At 35.2% G+C, this 20,847-nt stretch overlaps 1 long non-coding RNA gene across 1 annotated transcript; it reads left to right on the forward strand.

The window, feature by feature from the left end:
* Positions 1-1,013: 1,013 nt before the first annotated feature.
* LOC131220630 (uncharacterized) lies at positions 1,014-2,111 on the forward strand. The gene is made up of 3 exons (XR_009158741.1): positions 1,014-1,084; positions 1,841-1,919; positions 2,018-2,111. It is a non-coding gene; the product is annotated as an uncharacterized LOC131220630 (long non-coding RNA).
* Positions 2,112-20,847: the final 18,736 nt, after the last annotated feature.

The following is a 20,847-nucleotide window of genomic DNA, read 5'->3' on the forward strand; positions in this document are numbered from 1 at the left end:
AACATTTTCTATTTTACCATCCAGAGAACCTTTTTGCCCATGATTACTCTTATTATATGTGATCATAAAAATCTTATTTTTCTTGTCAATCTGTCACTTGTGAAGAACATCCAAAAATCAGCAGGGTCCACCAACAGGTGTTGCCTAGCTAAGTAAATAGGTCAACCTGATTTTCACAGCAGGTGATATTTGGTGGGGTCCATCTTTTCATAAGTGGGATGTTAGCAAACATGACAGGTTGATGGGAAGGAGGGGACTGTGTGAATCATTTCTCCTATTCATTATGAAGAGAAAAAAAATCATTCACTAAGTTAGGAATTGTGTATGGGATAGATCCGGGGATTTGTGCTTCTCATTTACAATTTCTCAAATTTTGTAGCTTTAAATGTTCTAATCATGTGTCTGCTTACACCATTGAAAAAAAATCATGTGTTTGGATACAAGGCGAGGGTGATTTATAGCTTGTGGACATGCTCTTGCTTCTTCTCATTTAGGCACACATACACACATCCATCCATATATCCATATATATATATGGATGGATATAGCAAATGAATGTAATTTGAGAGCGAGTGATATGTATCAATTTTCAAGAGGCAAAGCTAGGTTTTTGAGATGATTTTATTTGTTTCTTTTTTGATATTTATGTTTGTTGATTATTTTTCCATGAATTTGGTACTTCAATAAGTAAAAAATACAAGATATACTTAACTAATTGCACAAAGTCGTCAGCTGATGGCAACTGGTGCAAATGGAAGGAATGCAACTATACATTTTAACATGACAGTCAGTTGACTTAGGAGCTCACAAACAGAAGCCATGACTTGATTGAATTTTGCAAATTTTAGAAAATATATGAGAAGGTTTTCGCTAGTTCTGATATTTTTCTCTTATCATTTGATTATTTATTTATTGTCTTTTAAAAGATAGCTTTTTCTCTTGTTATTTGATTGGATAGTTCCATCTTTTTTCAAAGCATAAACTATCAGATTGATTTTCCTTTATCCTTGTTGTAGGTATGATGGCCAACGAGCTCAGATTTTGTGCTCTTGCATCCCCCATGTGGGCTGGATGAATCACCATGGTAATAGAGATGGTGGAAAATAGGGAAGTAGTAGTCTAGCTTGCTTTGAGCCTCAATTCTTATATGATCTTCATGCCTTGAGTTTGTGCTAGTGTGGCTCATGGTTCAGTTATCCAAACCACTAATATGATGGGTTTCACTGTTGATGACCCACACACCAAAGTACCTCAAGATTGAAATATTCCAACCCTTCAATACCCAGCCAAGAAGTACACATTTAAGAAAGAAAAAATAGTGATAGTTCGAACTCAATAGAAAACTGGCCAAATATTAATGACTAGGATCTGGCAAGCTTGGCTTTTTTTTTTTTGAGTGCATCACATCAACAATTTGAACCACTAAACCATGTAGTTTGGCATGCTCAAAACTTGTGGCAGTGACAGATGTTGATAAGCCTTCGTACTTCTTTGTCATTTTACGTATGCTTATTTATAACATGTGGGCTTTTCTGTAGATTTGTCATAACATGTTCTAGTAGAGGAACCTAGTTCAAATGATGCTGGTTCTTCTGTTCTCATTTTTGGTCCCTTAGTTATTGGACCTTATCATAAAAGCTACCTTCTCCTATGGTCCATCTGCTTTGTATTATTTCTGGTCAGAGGAGGAAATGGAGATCCTTCTACTAGAAAATGCAGATCTTATTGTAGATTTCACCGGCGCAAAGCTGCAAAATATATTTTAGTTACTTCCTAATGAATTGTTTCTATTTTCCCATTAGGAGATTTTTTTTAAAACCATCTTGCAACTGATTGGCAGGAATGAACCTGGAATTTTAACTGCTAGAAAGGATTTAGACTACATTGGATGAGAAGAACTGTTGGAAGCCTTGAAGAGGGTAGGTGTTTTGTTTTGTTTTTTTCCCACTTACATGGATAATTATAGTGTTTCACTAATTCAAATATGTACACATCTTCTCAATCTACCCACTCGCAGCAAAAGGTTACGTTTGAAACCGGTCAAGAAGATAGTACTGAAATTCCGGAGGAGTTAAAGCTGAGGTTGGCATATAGGGAAGCAGCTGTGGCTGTTCTTGCATGTTACAATCCAAATCCTCACCGTCCTTTCACTAAGGTCAATGCTAGCATAATTTCTTCATCAGTCGATAATTTGTTTCAAGATCAGAGGCTTATTTGTGTTAAACCACATCTGCAATTTGTTGCAGACTAATATTCATTCCATTCGCAGCAAACCAAATATGCGTTATGTTGAGACTCCTGGAAGGTTTTTTTGAGGAAGTCAGATTATGTTGAATTTATAGTCTGTGCTTGTGCCCGTAAGTCTTATATGTCTCTTTCCTTTAATTACTCTTTTTTTTTTTGTCCTTGTGCTGAACAGTTCACTGTTCAGATGCATAAGCCAATCAAATTATCATTGGCTTATGGATCTAGTGCATGCATGTCACATGTGCAGCAATGACATGGGGCATGGTACCTCCCATGCCTCCAATGACTAAAGTAGCTCGTTTTACCCCAAAATCATATATTTTACGTCAGGTAACTCATTCTGAATTGTGAGATACACCCGATCTAAGGTCTGACGGTCTGGATCACTTCTGTCGTCGACCGAGCCTTTTCTGATCCATCTTGGCCATGAAACTGTTCGCGACCCGCTCTACATCAAGTATGCTTTCGGATAATGCTTCTCGTAAAATTTATCCTGGAATTCATTCCAAGTCTAAACATGTCCAACTGGAACCATCTGCTTAGCTACTCTCCGCCACACACCAACTTCACCTTGAAGGATAAACGTCGTAAGTTTGACCTTCTGACTATCAGGGCAGTTCATAGCTTCTAACATCTTCTTGATTCCTTTTAACCAATCCTCAGCAATCAATGGATTGGAAGCGCCATTAAAAATTGGAGGATGCAGTTTAGTGAATTTTTTAAATAAATCCACTTCTCATGGTTTATCTTTGTTTAATTGACTGTAGAAGAGTTTCTTGTCTGTGCATTGTGAAGCCCATCAAACTAGAGTTTGAGAAGGTTTATTATCCATACCTTTTAATCAGCAAGAAGAGATATGCTGGACTTCTGTGGACAAATCCAGAAAAGTTTGACAAAATGGACACCAAAGGTGACTCACAGATCTTCTGGACCATTTAAAATTGTTCTCTCTTTTTTTTTTTTAATTTATAAATTTTTAAAATGCTAAACAAGCCTTTTAATTCCTTTTGTTTTGATATGCAGGCATTGAGATAGTCATGCCTTCACAACTGTGTTCTGGTAAAGAATTTGGTAACTGAATGCCTTCATAAGATTCTAATTGATCAAGATGTTCCTGGTGCAGTCCAGTATGTCAAGAACACCATTTCAGATCTTCTGATGAACCGCATAGATTTGCCGCTTCTGGTTATCACTAAGGTGATAGAATAATACATTTGTCCAAATAGTGTTGCAGCTGCTGTCCAGTAGACTTCTTTATGATCCTATGGTTCTTTTATAATATTTGAATTGCTGCTTGATGAGAGCAGGGTCTCACAAAAACAGGGGATGATTATGCAGTAAAGACGGCACATGTTGAACTTGCTGAACGCATACGCAAGGTAAAAAAATTTTAACTTTTTTTTTTTCACTTACATAATTCATATTTTGCATGCTTACACTAGCTATATTCAAGAAATTTATTCAGCAAAAAAGAAGAAGAAAGCAACAAAAACAGGGGTAAAAAAGATGGCTGCACATAATAAGAGAATCACAGATAAGCAGCAAGATGTTACTGCTGTTGACAATGACCTGGCTAATCCAAATCACCCCATCTTTAGCTAATGGTCTGATCGGGCATTAGTCTCTCAAGTAACACAAGAAAGGGAAACAGCATGACTGTAACATTCATATCGAGCTTGTTCAATCATATTTGCCAGTTTCCAAGGGCAGGGGAAACTGCCACACTAGCAAGCTATTTAAAGGACATGGACATTCATGTTACTGTCTTGCTCAGTTGGTGTCCAATATGATCATCTTATAAAGATTAATATTGTTACATGACTGTGCAGATATCCTGTAACTGTTAAAGTATTATATGCTATAAATATATGCCTGCAAAATGTGTAACTGTGACATGTCCATAGAGACATCATAATTTACAATAAGGTGCTGCTTGGGTAGAGTGGGGATATTGCAATATTCACACACAAACACACACACACACACACACACACACACACACACACACATACACATGTGCGCGCGCACGTGCGTGTGTGCGTTGTAGTTTTAGCTTGCTTTTTGGTGAAGAATGCAATGATTACCTTTTAGGTGTTTTCTTTTTCTACAACAAGTGCACTCTCAAGAAAAAGAAGTACCATGGCATACCATAGCATTCATTCGAAACTAAACAACCCCTAAAGTTTTTCTTATTTATATAATATGAATGGCGCGTTTCCTAATATTTTCTTGTTTACTCCAAACCTTTGCCTAGTTGTTCCATGTAATGGCTCAATAGGCCCCAAGGTTGAGGGTTTGAGGAGTTGGTGCTAACACCATCAAAACTTATTTAATATGAATACAATCAACTAAAAACTTTGTAAAATTGTCATGCAATTCTTGCATAAAACATATCTAGATTCTAGACATGCAGGCCCATTTATAGAAACCCTCTTTATGAGCAGTTTGGATCCTTGAAATTGGAAACTAAAGATTTGAGTATAAATAAGTTTTAGTAAAATATTTCACTTTATAATTTACCAAAATCCACAATCTTGAAGGGCTAGTGGTTTGATGCTTCGACATAAAATAAGAAACCAATCTATTCATGGTTCATGATATATGACTTGTGAGAGAAAATAGGAATAAATGGAAAAAACCTGTAGTGGAAGACATGATCCATGTGACATTTGGAAGCTGAGGCAATTATTACACCATATCTTGATCAGCATGCCTGTAGATGTGTGGCACAGTCATTTCCTGAACTCAATCCATGTCAAGTAACTTCTTACATGTATCTGACCAAACTTAAACATGATAACTTTTTCCACATTCCTCTAACCCCAAAACAAGCATAAAACCAACTCCACTTTCTAATTTAGGAGATGCATGGATGAGAGAATCTCTGCCCTATGCTTCCCATCTTAGTACTTCATGCTCATCTTCTTGCTCTTTTTTTTTTTTAATATTGAAATCTGGTCTTTGATAAAGTACAACTAATTGTTCTCATGATTTCGAATCAGTATTTATTTAAACAAATTGGATGTCATTCCTATCTTTGTTCTTACAGCAAGATGCATTTTTATTTTATTTTATTGCATGCTCTTATTTTCTACTTGTGTAGTTGTCATGAAAAGCGGGATGCTGCCACTGCTCCATATGTTGGGGATCTTGTTCCGTATGTTATTATTAAATCTGCAAAAGGTGCCAAGGTAGTTGGTTATGTGATGCTTGTTCTTTGTGAGTTGTTTTTTTTCTGTGTTCATTGGTAACGCTTTCAAATCCACTGGTTCATAATGAAACAGGCTTATGAAAGGTCGGAGGATCCTATCTTCATGCTAGAGAATAACATTCCAATTGATTCCCATTACTATCTCGAAAATCAAATTAGCAAGGTGTTATTTGGTATTTCCTTCAAGATTTACTTCACTACTTTCTTTGATTGACCTGGTTATTGAGTATTTTCCATGTTACAGCCGCTTTTGAGAATATTTGATCCCATTCTGAAGAATGCGGAAGAGGAACTTCTCCATGGCAGCTACACAAGATCAGTTTCCATTTCAACTCCTTCAAATAACAGTATCATGAAATTTGCTAAGAAACAACTTTGTTGCATTGGTTGCAAAGCTCCAATCAGGTAAGTTTCCTACATTTGCTAAGAAACAACTTTGTTGCATTGGTTGCAAAGCTCCAATCAGGTAAGTTTCCTACATTTGCTAAGTTATGGTCCTAGTGCATAATTGTCAATGTATCGTGTGTATGACATTCACCCCCTCCAATAGGTTGGTCCGGCCATGAAGATCACCTAGCACATAAATTGGGTCTATCCACTCATTAGATGTGCCACACATGTACTTTGGATTGGCTGAGCGGTTGTCCATTGTTTTTTGTAGTTTGGCCTACTTGATTATTTGATCAACCTGAAATTTGCATCAGGTGTTTTCATGGAGGTGCCAACCTTTTTGATTGGTTGGATGTTAGACACGCTTGAAACATTGAATCTTATGTGCTGGTTCGTCAATAACCAATAGTCCAACTAGTTGCACATGAGACCTCGTGAGTATCATCGTCATCATCGTAGCCTTCCCTCAGGTATTTTGGGTTCGCTTTGTGAATCTCGTTTCACCAATCAATCCTAAGGCTCTATGCTATGCAACTGAACAAGCCTTCATATACTTCCTCACCACCTTGATCCAAGACCTTTTTAGGTCTTCCTGTCATATTCTTTTTGAGGCCTTTCAACTCCTATCATTGTTCCTTGTTGGAGCTCTCTAGTCTTTGTTGCACATGACCGATCACCTCAACCTGCTCTTGATCATTTAATTTCTTATTGGAATTATTCTTATGTTGTTCCATTGATCTAATTTTTAATTCTATCCTTTCGTCCCAAGCATAGCCAGTCAAGTAGCTGTCTTATGAAAATTTCCTAGTTTCATTGACATAGGAGCCGATCAATTTTCTTGTTTCATAGACATTCCCATGATGAAGGGCTTGATCCAAAATGACATAGGAGTTGGGAGGAACACTTGTTTCATAGACATCCACCGATGGATAAATGAACTTATACGTATTTATACGTGAATGAATGTGATGTGGATAAGATTGTTTGTGTTTGGATGAATGTACTTTTATGTTTGGATGGATTTACTAGTTTGGGTTTATAAGGATGTGAATGTGAATGTGAATATGATGAAATATACTATATAACAGGTGTATATCAGGAAAAATATGATGACATATATTATGACAGGTGTATATCAGGAAAAATATTTTTTTGTGAAATTTTGTGCCGGTATATTTTTTTTAAAAAGAGACTTTTAGCTATGAAATTTTTCGTAGGAAAAAGTTTTGTAAATATTTTTTGCAACGAAATCTTTTATTGCTAAAAGTTTAACAACTTCTTTTTAGTGATGAACATTTTCGTTACTAAAAGCTGAACGAATATTTTTTAGCAGCGAAAAAAAGCTAAACGAATATTTTTTAACAGCGAAAATTAAAGGTCTTGTAAAGTTTTTTAGCGACGAAAATTTTCGCCGCTAAAAGTGGAACGAATATTTTTAGCAACGAACATTTTCGCTGCTAAAAGTCTTATAAAGTTTTTTTAGCGACGAAAGTTTTCTTCGCTAAAAGTGGACCGAATATTTTTAGCAGTGAAACTTTTTGCTGTTAAAAGTATTGGAAAGTTATTTTTAGTGACGAAAATTTTCGTCGCTAAAAGTGGAACTTATATTTTTAGCAGCGAAAATTTTTGCTGCTAAAAGCCTTATAAAATTTTTTCAACGACGAAATGTTTTGTCGCTAAAAGTGGAACGTATATTTTTGGTAGCGAAAATTTTCGCTGCTAAAAGTCTAATGAAGTTCTTTTAGCAATGAAAATTTTCGTCGCTAAAAGTGGAATGTATATTTTTGGTAGAGAAAATTTTCGCTGCTAAAAGTCTTGTGAAGTTTTTTTAGCGACGAAAATTTTCGTCGCTAAAAAAATTATCTTTGGCGACGATTTAAATTTTTCGTCGATAAAACCCTTTTACACCAGTGTTTTAGCGACGAATTTAGCGACGAAAATTTTCGTCGCTAAAACTCTTTAGCTACGAAATTTTGGCTTTTAGCGACGAAAATTTTCGTCGCTAAAAGTGAAATTTCTTGCAGTGTGTGTTTAAGACCATCAACATATAAGACGTTTTCAAAAGGAGGAAGGTTAGAAATTTGTACAGTACCTTGGCCAATAATCCTGCAGTTACTGCCGTCACCAAAAGTAATTTAGCCATCATTCATTTCTTTGTAGTTGGTGAATATATCCTTGTCACATGTCATATGTCTTGAACATCCACTGTCTAAGTACCACTTTGAATGGCTAGAAGCTTTGAAGGTAGTGTGGGCAATATGACAAGTAAATTTAGGAACCCATTTCATTGTTGTTTTGGGTTTACGAGTACCATTGGTTTTCCTTGGCTTGTTAGAATTAAAATTTATCTATCTATCAACTCTGATATTAGAGTTAGATTTGAGAAGCTCTTTGAGTAAGTCCACTATTTTTTCAGCTAAGGAGTTATATCTTTGATTTCTAAAGCTGGTGTTATTGGGATTGACTTTAGAAGCTTGAAAAGGTTTTAAATTTTTAAAATGGTATTGGTTATTATTTTTTAAGTTCTTACATTCTGAGTTTGAGGATTTCCTTTTACAAAATAGGAGATGCATTCTTATTTTTCAGTGGAGTATCTTTGATATAGCCCAGACCCGATTTATTGCAGCACTTTCTGCATGCGGTTAATAATTTTTCTAGCTCAGGGTCTCAGTGAGCATATCTCCAAATATCCTTAGAACTCAATAGAGAAGAAACTTCAAGCTTTAAATTCTCATTTTCTGTTTTGAGTTTTTCAAATTCAGAAGTTATGAAACTTAAATCAAGTTTTGCTTTTTCATAACAATCAGAAAGATGAGATTTTTCCAAAATAATATTTTCAACTTCTTCTTTTAATTTAAGAAAATTTTCTTTTTGAAGCTTTAACCTGACAGCTATTTTACAACTTTCCTTATGTAGGGCATTATAGGCATCTTGAAGATCATCTTCATTTTCATTTTCAGGGTCACCCCTGAGATTCTCATAATCAGATAAATTGCAACTATATGAGGAGATGACTATAGTTATAGTCACTAGAGCCTTTACTTCATTTGAAATTTCTTGTTCTGATTCATCTGACTAAGAAGAAATTTCAGAGCTGGATGATTCATCCCAAGTGGCTAACATGACTTTTCTTTTTGGCTTATTCTTTTTTGGACACTTATTTGCCAAATGCTCATATTCATGGTAGTTGAAACATTGACTGTCTTTTACAGATTTCCAAGTTTAAATTTTTTTCCTTTCTCTTATCAGAAGGTTTTTGAAAATCAACTATTTTCTTACTTTTGAAAATCCTGTAAAACTTCTTAGCAAGTAAAGCCATATCATCCTTCGTGTCTTCAATATCAGAATTAACATCGTTATCTTTTGAAATAGATTTGGATGACTTAAGAGTTATGGACTTACCTTTGGAAGCTTTAAAATTTAACTCGTATGTTTGAAGAGAACCAACTAACTCCCCAACCTTCATTTGATCTGTGTCTCTTAGTTCCTGAATGATAGTTACTTTGTAATTAAACCTCTCAGGAAGAGATCGTAGTATTTTAGTACAGGTTTTGCTTTATGGGATTCCATTTCCTAGACCCTACATAAAATTGGCTATGTTATTTAATTCCGTATAGAAGTCCATGAAAGTCTCATTTTCTTCTATACGAATTTTCTCAAACCTTGTAGTGAAGATTTGAACTTTAGATTTCTTGACAATAGTCGTTCTTTCATGTGTCATTTTAAGAATATCCCAGGCTTGTTTAGCTGTATCACATGAAATGATTCTTTTGAATTTATCATGTGATAGAGCACATGTAATTGCATTTAAAGCCTTAAAATTTGCACTACTTTCATTTTTCTGAGGTGTATTCCATAAATAAAAAACAGTTTCTTTAATGGACTTGGTTCCATCACTGCCTAGAACCTCAGACACAGGTGGTTTCCATTTGATTACCATGGCTTGCCACAAGCTTTTATCAATGGACTTTAAGAAAATCATCATTCTGATTTTTTAATAAGCATAATTTAAGCCATCAAAGGATGGTGGCTTAGTAATAGATAAGCTATCGAAATTTGACATAATAAAACTCTAGATATTTAAACTCAAGTAACTTAATCTAAGTAAATGAGTAACTTAGCTCGATACTACTTCAAAAAGGTGAGCTCTCAGTCCTTTTGGGGGAGGGTGAATAGGAGTATTCCAATTTTAAAATTAATGAACTGAAAGATTAAATAAATCTGAAATTAGAGATCTCAATTGTAGTAAATTTCTTGACAATAGTCGTTCTTTCATGTGTCATTTCAAGAATATCATAGGCTTGTTTAGCTGTATCACCTGAAATGATTCTTTTGAATTTATTAGGTGATAGAGCACATGTAATTGCATTTAAAGTTTTAGTATTTGCACTGCTTCATTTTTCTGAGGTGTAGTTCATAAAAAAAAAGTAGTTTCATCACTACATAGAATCTCAGACACATGTGGTTTCTATTTGGTTACCGTGTCTTGACCCACACTTTCATTAATGGATTTTAAGAAAATTCTCATTCTGGCTTTTCAAGAAGTAGAATTTGAGCCATTAAAAAGTGGTGGCCTGGTAATAGACAAGCTATCGAAATTTGACATAAGAAAGCTCTAGATCTTTAAACTCAAGTAACTTAATCCAAGTAAATGAGCAACTTGACTCTAATACCACTTGAAAAGGGTGATCTCTCAGTCCTTGAGAGGGAGGGTGAATAGGACTATGCCAATTTAAAAATTTATGAACTGAAAGATTAAATTAATCAGAAATCAGAGATCTTAATTCAAGTAAATTTCTTTACAATAGTCATTCCTTCATGTGTCATTTTAAGAATATCCTAGACTTATTTAGCTGTATCATATGAAATGATTCTTTTGAATTTATCAGGTTATAGAACACATGTAATTGCATTTAAAGTCTTAGTATTTGCACTGCTTTCATTTTTCTGAGGTGTAGTCCATAAATAAAAAATAATTACTTTAATGGACATGGTTCCATCACTGTGTAGAACCTCAGACATAGGTGGTTTCTATTTGGTTACCGTGGCTTGCCACATGCTTCCATCAATAGATTTTAAGAAAATCCTCATTCTAGCTTTTCAATAAGCATAATTTGAGCCATCAAAGGGTGGTAGCCTGGTAATAGACAAGTTATCGAAATTTGAAATAATATTACTGTAGATCTTTAAACTCAAGTAACTTAATCCAAGTAAATAAGCAACTTAAATCTGATACCACTTGAAAAGGGTGAGATCTTTGTCTTTAGGGGGGGGCTGAATAGGGCTATGCCAATTTTAAAATTAATAAACTAAAAGATTAAATAAATCAGAAATTAGAGATCTCAATTGTAGTAGATTTCTTAGCAATAGTCGTTCCTTCGTGTGTCATTTCAAGAATATCCTAGGCTTGTTTAACTGTATCACTTGAAATGATTTTTTTAAATTTCTCAGGTGATAGAGCACATGGAAGTGCATTTAAAGTCTTAGCATTTGCACTACTTTCATTTTTTTGAGATGTAGTCCATAAATAAAAAACAGTTTCTTTAATGGACTTTTTCCATCACTTCATGGAATCTCAGACACAGGTGGTTTCCATTTGGTTATCATGGCTTGTCATACGCTTTTATCAATAGATTTTAATAAAATCCTTATTTTGGCTTTTCAATAAGCATAATTTGAGCCATTAAAGGATGATGGCCTAGTAATAGATAAGTTATCGAAATTTAACATAATAAAGCTCTAGATCTTTAAACTTAAGGAACTTAATCCAAGTAAATGAGCAACTTAGCTCTGACACCACTTGAAAAGGGTGATGCCTCAGTCCTTGGGGGGGGGGGGGGGGGGGAATAGGACTATGCCAATTTAAAAATTAATAAACTGAAAAATTAAATAAATTAGAAATCAGAGATCTCAATTGTAGTAGATTTCTTGACAATAGTCGTTCCTTCGTGTGTCATTCCAAAAATATCCCAGGCTTGTTTAGTTATATCACACAAAATGATTCTTTTGAATTTATCAGGTGATAGAGCACCTGTAATTGCACCTGTAATTGCATTTAAAGCCTTAGCATTTGCACTGCTTTTAAATTTTTTTGAGGTGTAGTCCTTAAATAAAAAGTAGTTTTTTAATGGATTTGGTTCCATCACTACCTAGAACCTCAGACATAGGTGATTTTCATTTAGTTACTGTGGTTTGTCACACGCTTTCACAAATGGATTTTAAGAAAATCATCATTCTGACTTTTCAATAAGCATAATTTGAGTCATCAAATGGTGGTGGCCTAGTAATCGATAAACTATCGAAATTTGACATAATAAAACTCTAGATCTTTGAACTCAAGGAACTTAATCCAAGTAAATGGACAACTTAGCTCTGATATCACTTGAAAAGGGTGAGCTCTTTGTCTTAAGAGGGGGGGGGGGGTGAATAGGACTATGCCAATTTAAAAATTTATGAATTGAAAGATTAAAGAAATCAGAAATCAGAGATCTTGATTGTAGTAGATTTCTTGACAATAGTCGTTCCTTCGTGTGTCATTTCAAGAATATCCCAGGCTTATTTAAATGTATCAGATGAAATGATTCTTTTGAATTTATTAGGATATAGAGCATATGTAGTTGCATTTAAATCCTAACCATTTGCACTGCTTTCATTTTTCTGATGTGTAGCCCATGATTAAAAAGCAGTTTCTTTAATGGACTTGGTTCCATCATTGCCTAGAATCTCAGACACAGGTGGTTCCCATTTGGTTATCGTGGCTTACCACACACTTTTATTAGTGGATTTTAAGAAAATTCTTATTCTGACTTTTCAATAAGCATAATTTAGGTGGTGGCCTAGTAATAGATTAGCTTTCGAAATTTACAATAATAAAGCTCTAGATCTTTAAACTCAAGGAACTTAATCTAAGTAAATGAGCAACTTAACTCTCGTACCACTTGAAAAGGGTGAGCTCTTTGTCTTAGAGAGGGGGCGGGGAGGTAAATAGGATTATGCCAATTTAAAAATCAATGAACTGAAAGATTAAATAAATCAGAAATCAGAGATCTTAATTGTATTAGATTTCTTTACAATAGTCGTTCCTTCATGTGTCATTTCAAGAATATCCCAGGCTTCTTTAGCTGTATCACATGAAATGATTCTTTTGAATTTATCAGGTGATAGAGCACATGTAATTGCATTTAAACCATTAATATTTACATTGCTTTCATTTTTCTGAGGTGTAGTCCATAAATAAAAAGTAATTTCTTTAATAGACTTGATTCCATCAATGCCTAGAACCTCAGACATGGATGGTTTCCATTTGGTTACCGTGGCTTACCACATGCTTTCATTAATGGATTTTAAGAAAATTCTCATTTTGGCTTTTCAATAAGCATAATTTGAGCCATCAAATGGTGGTGGCCTGGTAATAGAGAAGCTATCGAAATTTGACATAATAAAAATCTAGATCTTTAAACTCAAGGAAGTTAATCCAAGTAAATGAGCAACTTAGCTCTCATACCACTTGAAAAGGGTGAGCTCTTTGTCTTAGAGGGGTGGGTGAATAGGATTATGTCAATTTAAAAATTAATGAACTGAAAAATTAAATAAATCAGAAATTAGAGATCTCAATTGTATTAGATTTCTTTACAATAGTCGTTCCTTCATGTGTAATTCCAAGAATATCCTAGACTTATTTAGCTGTATCACATGAAATAATTCTTTTGAATTTATCAGGTGATAGAGCATATGTAATTGCATTTAAAGCCTTAACATTTACACTGCTTTCATTTTTCTGAAGTGTAGTCCATAAATAAAAAGTAATTTCTTTAATAGACTTGATTCCATCAATGCCTAGAACCTCAGACATGGATGGTTTCCATTTGGTTACCGTGGCTTGCCATATGCTTTCATTAATGGATTTTAAGAAAATTCTCATTCTGGTTTTTCAATAAGCATAATTTGAGCCATCAAAGGGTGGTGGCCTGGTAATTGAGAAGCTATCGAAATTTGACATAATAAAGCTATATATCTTTAAACTCAAGGAAGTTAATCCAAGTAAATGAGCAACTTAGCACTCATACCACTTGAAAAGGGTGAGTTCTTTGTCTTAGGGGGGGGAGGGTGAATAAGATTATACCAATTTAAAAATTAATGAACTGAAAGATTAAATAAATCAGAAATCAGAAATCTCAATTGTATTAGATTTCTTTACAATAGTCATTCCTTCATGTGTCATTTCAAGAATATCCCAGGCTTCTTTAGCTATATCACATGAAATGATTCTTTTGAATTTATCAGGTGATAGAGATATGTAATTGCATTTAAAGCCTTAACATTTACACTGCTTTCATTTTTCTGAGGTGTAGTCCATAAATAAAAAGTAATTTCTTTAATGGACTTGATTCCATCAATGCCTAGAACTTCAGACATGGATGGTTTCTATTTGGTTACCGTGGCTTGCCATATGCTTTCATTAATGGATTTTAAGAAAATTCTTATTTTGGCTTTTCAATAAGCATAATTTGAGCCATCAAAGGGTGGTGGCCTGATAATAGAGAAGCTATCGAAATTTGACATAATAAAGCTCTAGATCTTTAAAGTAAAGGAACTTAATCCAAGTAAATGAGTAACTTAACTCTGATACCACTTGAAAAGGTTGAGCTCTTTGTCTTAGGGGAGTTGAATAAGACTATACCAATTTAAAAACTAATGAACTGAAAGATTAAATAAATTAGAGATCTCAATTGTAGTAGATTTCTTGACAATAGTCGTTTCTTCGTATGTCATTTGCAAAATATCCAAGGCTTGTTTAGCTATATTGCATGAAATGTTTCATTTTGAATTTATCAGGATAAATAGTACATGTAATTACATTTAAAGCTTTGAGATTTGCACTGCTTTCATTTTTCTGAGGTGTAGTCCATAATTAAAAAGAAGTTTCTTTAATGGACTTGGTTCCATCACAGCCTAGAACCTCAGACACAGGTGATTTCCATTTGGTTACTGTGGCTTGCCACAGGCTTTCATCAATGGATTTTAAGAAAATCATCATTCTGACTATTCAATAATTATAATTTGAGTCATTAAAGGGTGGTGGCCTGGTAATTGATAAGCTATCGAAATTTGACATAATAAAGCTTTAGATCTTTAAACTCAATGAACTTAATTCTAGTAAATGAGCAACTTAGCTCTGATACCACTTGAAAGGGGTGAACTCTCAGTCCTTGGGGGGGGAGGGGGGGGAATAGGAGTATACCAATCTAAAAATTAATGAATTGGAATATTAAATAAACTAGAAATTAGAGATCTCAAATGTAGTAGATTTATTGATAATAGTCGTTCCTTCGTTTATCGTTTCAAGAATATCTTATGCTTGTTTAGTTGTATCATATGAAATGATTCTTTTAAATTTATCAGGTGATACAGCACATGTCATTGCATTTAAAACCTTAGCATTTACACTGCTTTCATTCTTCTGAGGTGTAGTCCATAAATAAAATGCAGTTTCTTTAATATACTTAGTTCCATCACTACCTAGAACCACAGACACAGGTGGTTTCCATTTAGTTACCATTGCTTGCTACACGCTTTTATCAATGGATTTTAAGAAAATCCCCATTCTGACTTTTCAATAAGCATAATTTGAGCCATCAAAGGGTAGTGGCCTGGTAATAGACAGGCTATCTAAATTTGACACAATAGAGCTCTAAATTTTTAAACTTAAGGAACTTAATTCAAGTAAATGAGCAACTTAACTCTAATACCACTTGAAAATGGTGAGCTCTCAATCCTAGAGAAGGGGGGGGGGGGGGGGGAGGGAGGAGAGGGGGGTGAATAGGATTATGTTAATTTAAAAATTAATGAACTGAAAGATTAAATAAATTAGAAATTAGAGATCTCATTTGTAGTAGATTTCTTGACAATAGTCGTTCCTTCGTGTGTCATTTCAAGAATATCCTAGGCTTATTTAGCTGAATCACATGAAATGATTTTTTTTGAATTTATCAGGTGATAAAGCACATGTAATTGCATTTAAAGCCTTAGCATTTGCACTACTTTCATTTTTCTAAGGTGTAGTCCATAAATAAAAGCCAGTTTCTTTAATGGACTTGATTCCATCACTCCCTTGAATCTCAGACACAGGTGGTTTCCATTTGGTTATTGTAGCTTGCCACACATTTTCATCAATGGATTTTAAGAGAATCCTCATTCTAGTTTTTTAATAGGTATATTTTGAGCCATCAAAGGGTGGTGGCCTGGTAATAGACAAGCTATTAAAATTTGACATAATAAAGCTCTAGATCTTTAAACTTAAGGAACTTAATCAAGTAAATGAGTAATTTATCTCTGATACTACTTTAAAAGGGTGAGCTCTTAGTCCTAAAGAGAGGGGAGGGGGACAGCTTGATTTTTTGAACGCAGTGAGTATCAAGATCACAAACTAAAATAAGAGGTGAAAGAAGAAATCTATCTATTATAAGCATTCACCACATGCATATGAAAAGATTACAACCATTCAACACATATACATGACATATGTCATTCACCACAAAACAGGAGTTATAGTGGTTCGGTGCGCACACCAATTATTCTCAAACAACCATACATACTCCACTCCCAATAATCACAACCCATGTGATATTGGTGTTCATTAATAATCAAGTTTTTCTCATGTTCACTTTAAAACATATATAGTTGTGTTTTCAAATGGGCTATCACAATCAAAACCCCTTGCTGAGATTTTCTGGCTATCTCAGTCAAAACTAATATAGAGATTTTCTGGATATCTCAAGAAACCAAAAATAAATAAAGAATACTTATCTTCTTCTAAAGATGCTTTTTGATGTAGCCCGTAGAATCACTTTGCTTGATGTATAGATGTTCAATGTCCAATAAATATAATCAAGGGTTCTAAGTTCTAAATAGATTTTAAATTAACTCAAATCTTGGGCTACTTGTTTGAATTCCTTAGATCTCACAAAGTAGAGTATAAACTTTCCTTAAAATATAAGATTCATAAAATAGATATCAAGGAATTACAAAAACAAAAATCTATAAAAAGATCTAAAATTACTGGGCCATAGCTTAAAAATGACGGAGACTTTTCTCTCTCAAAGTGAAGGTTTTTTGTGACTTTTTTTGAATGTATTGGAATGAGAAAAGACCTCTATTTATAGGATGAAAAGTAGTTCCTTCGATTGGTTTAAGGTCTCCTTCGACTGGTCGAAGAATCAACGAAATTTCAAATTTTCAGCGCGATTAGATAAAACTGTCCCTCGATTGGTCGAGGGGCTTGCTCGACTGGTTGAGGGAGCATTATATCAGTTTCTGGAGTTCGAGTTGAGCTCCCTTTGACTGGTTGTGGATGTGTCCACGATTGGTCGAGCACACTGCTCAACTGGTAGATGAACTACTAGAAAAATTCGATTTTTGAGTTTGAATCTTAGACTGGTCGAATCAGAGCCTGGACTAGTCGAACTTAGGCTTGGACTAGTCGAATTTAAGCCTAACCAAAGTATAAAAACTGGTATATGATTAGCGTATGAAAGGACCTAAGTCTACGATCTTTCTAGGGTCAGTTATACCTGAAATTATTGGACATTGAAGTATATACCCTAAAATTTCTACTTGAATCTTCAGTAGCATTCAGTGGATCTTCTACTTGAAGTAAACTTGAAGTTGTAGCTTGAGCTTGAACTTGAAGTAGAACTCAAACTTGAAGTGCTATCTTCATGTCTTGCACTTTCCAACTTCATGTATAAAGGTGAACTTTCCATTTTGATTCACTTGAAGGTTAACTTTCCATCGCATAAATAAGTCACACTATAAGTTTTTTGGTCTCATCAAAATTTGACAAATAAGGGTGCTTTATACATCACGACACATACAGGATCTATGATGCTAGAATAAGCATTGGAGTCAAGATTGACTCTAAATGAACAAAAGACTGGTCATGGTCGTGGAAGCTCCCATTTTCAAGGTGGCCGCACCAATAGTGATCGTGCAATGGGAAGATGGCGTGGATATACTCTAAGTAATCCACAAAATCAACAAAATTTTACCAATTTCCATGGTAGCTAGAGGAAATGGTAGAGGCTGGTCTACACAAGATCGTAGAAATATGAAAAAAATATTCAGCGTCGAAATTACAACAAGTTTGACCATTATGCATCAGATTGTTAGAGCAAGCTAGTGAATCTAGATGAACGATCCAACTATGTCAAAGCATCAAATCAAGAAGAGGAAAAAACCACTCTTCCTTGTATAAGAGAAAGGCCGTGTGTGATATACATGGGTTCAAGCAACATGTGCGGCGACAAAAAGGTATTTATGGAACTCACAGAAGGAGTTCATGGCGATGTGACATTCGGAAGCTCATAAAAAACTCCGGTGAAAGGTAAATGTAAAATAAAAATTTACAAGAAAAATGGTGAGCCACAATTTATTTTAATGTATGTTATGTACCCAACATGAAAAGTAACATCTTCAACATCGGCCAACTACTTGAAAAGGGGTATGTGATACACATGGAGAACTCAGTTATGTCATTAAAAGATACATGCGGTAGACATGTGGCACGGGTCTAAATGGTGAAAAATTGAATGTTCTTACTCCATATAAACACAAGGCTTGAGAAGTGTCTTTATGGACATGCCAACATTGAATCATGGAAGTGACATCTTTGCTTTGGTCATCTAAACTTTAATGACCTTAAGCTCCTGTCTTCATCAAGTATGGTAAATGGATTGCCCGCTATTGAAGCTCCAGAATATGTGTGTGAGGTTTGCTCACTTAGCAAGCAGCAAATAAACTCCTTCCCAATTGGAGTATCTCGAAGAGCAAAGGAGCCATTACAATTGGTTCACGCTGGTGTTTGTGGACCCATGAAGACACCATCTCTTGGAGGTAATAGATATCTCATTACCTTCATTGATGATTACAGTAGAAAACTCTGCTTATTTTGCATTAAAGAAAAGTTTGCAACATTTTCTATCTTAAAAAAAAATTTCAAAGCTCGAGTTGAAAATGAAAAGTGGCTACAAAATCAAGGTCTTCAGATCTGACAGAGGTAGGGAGTACACCTTAAATGTTTTTTGAGAATATTGCAGGGATCATGGCATTAAACAGCATCACATTGCATCTTACATGCCATGACAGAATGAATTTACAGAATGGAAGAACCGCACCATCTCAACATGACGAGGACCATGTTGAAGGAGAAAGGCCTATAAAAGAGCTTTTAGGGAGAGGTAGTTACATGTACTGCATATCTGCTCAATCGGTGTCTCACTAAGAGCATCAGGTTCATGACACCACAGTAGGTATGGGGCAGCTACAGGCCAAGTATGGCGCACCTTAAAATCTTTGGATGTGTTTCTTACACTTAAGTGCCACAAGTAAGAAGAAAAAAACTTGATAATCGTGACGAGAAGTGTATCTTCATCGGCTATAGTGAAGAGTCAAAGGCATACAAGCTCTATAACCCACTAACTAACCCACTGGTGGTAAGTAGATATGTGGTGTTCTATGAGGAAGAACCCTTGAAGTGGAACCAGGATGACTCGACCAAAGAAAATCAGATCGAGGTCGAAGAATATAAAGAAGAGAGGCATGTGAATCAGGAACAGACACCCACATCACCACCTTCGGATCGCAGAAGTCCAGGAGTACATTCCATCTCCCCTGAAAGTATTTCATTAAATCAAAATTCAGCCAGCATATCTTCACCAATTCTCCTTCACCCTTGGCTCCTATCAAAATGAGAAGCTTCAACGAGATCTATGCAGAAATTGAGGAATTGCTCTGCCTATATGCGGACCATAAGTCTCTCACATTCGAGGAGACCGTGAATGAAGAATGTTGGAGAAACGCTATGGAAGAAGAGATTCATGCTATCGAGAAGAATCATACATGGGAGCTGATCTCACTCCCTAAAGGCCAGAGGACCATTGGTCTCAAATGGGTGTATAATTTGAAGAGAAATGCTGATGGTATGATCAAACGATATAAGGCAAGGCTCGTGGTAAAGAGCTACAAACAGAAATATGGGGTAGACTATGAAGAAATTTTTGCCTCAGTTGCTCACCTTGACATATTGTGAGGATGATTATCTCCCTTATAGCTCATCACAGTTGAATGATCTAACAAATGAATGTGAAATCTGCATTCTTAAGTGGAGTACTCGAAGAAGAAGTCTACGCTTACTATCCTGAAGGCTTTGTCATGTAAGAGGAGGAACATAAGGTACTTCGGCTGAAGAAAGCCCTGTATGGGTTGAAGCAAGCTCCTCATGCTTGGAATGCACGAATCGATGACTATCTTCAAGAGAATGGTTTTGTCAAATGTCTGTATGAGCATACTGTCTACATAAAGAAGAATGCCCATGACGATATGCTTATATCTTGTTTATATGTTGATGATTTGCTGTTCATAGGAAACAGCCAGACAATCTTTGTAGAATTTAAGCAGGATATGTTCAATGAGTTCGAGATGACTGACGGTGGGTTGATGTCCTTCTTCTTGGGCATCAAAGTGAAACAACAAGTCGGCGACATTTATATATCTCAGAAGAAGTATGTAAGAACTTCTTGAAAAGTTCAAGATGGCCGATTGCAATACCATAAATACACCTGTAGCAACGGGCCTGAAGTGATAAAAGAAGGAGAATGAAGAAGTGTGGACTCAACAATATTCAAGAGTCTGATTGGAAGTCTCGTATACTTCACATTCACTAGGTTAGATATTGTCTACAGTGTTGGGCTTTTAGGCAGGTACATGGAAGCACCAAAAGAATCGCACTGGCTTGTAGCAAAAAGAATCCTTAGGTATGTCAAAGGCACCGTGAAAATCGGTCTCTTCTATCCATACGATGATAAAGCAATATCATATAAATACTCAGACAATGATTCGGGAGGTTATCAAGATGAAAGAAAAAACACAATAAGATATGTATTCTATCTTGGGTTGACTGCCTTCACATGGAACTCAAAGAAGCAAAGTGTGGTCGCTTTGTC

This window comes from Magnolia sinica, chromosome 12, assembly GCF_029962835.1.
Source record: "Magnolia sinica isolate HGM2019 chromosome 12, MsV1, whole genome shotgun sequence".
Classification (NCBI taxonomy): Eukaryota; Viridiplantae; Streptophyta; class Magnoliopsida; order Magnoliales; family Magnoliaceae; genus Magnolia; species Magnolia sinica.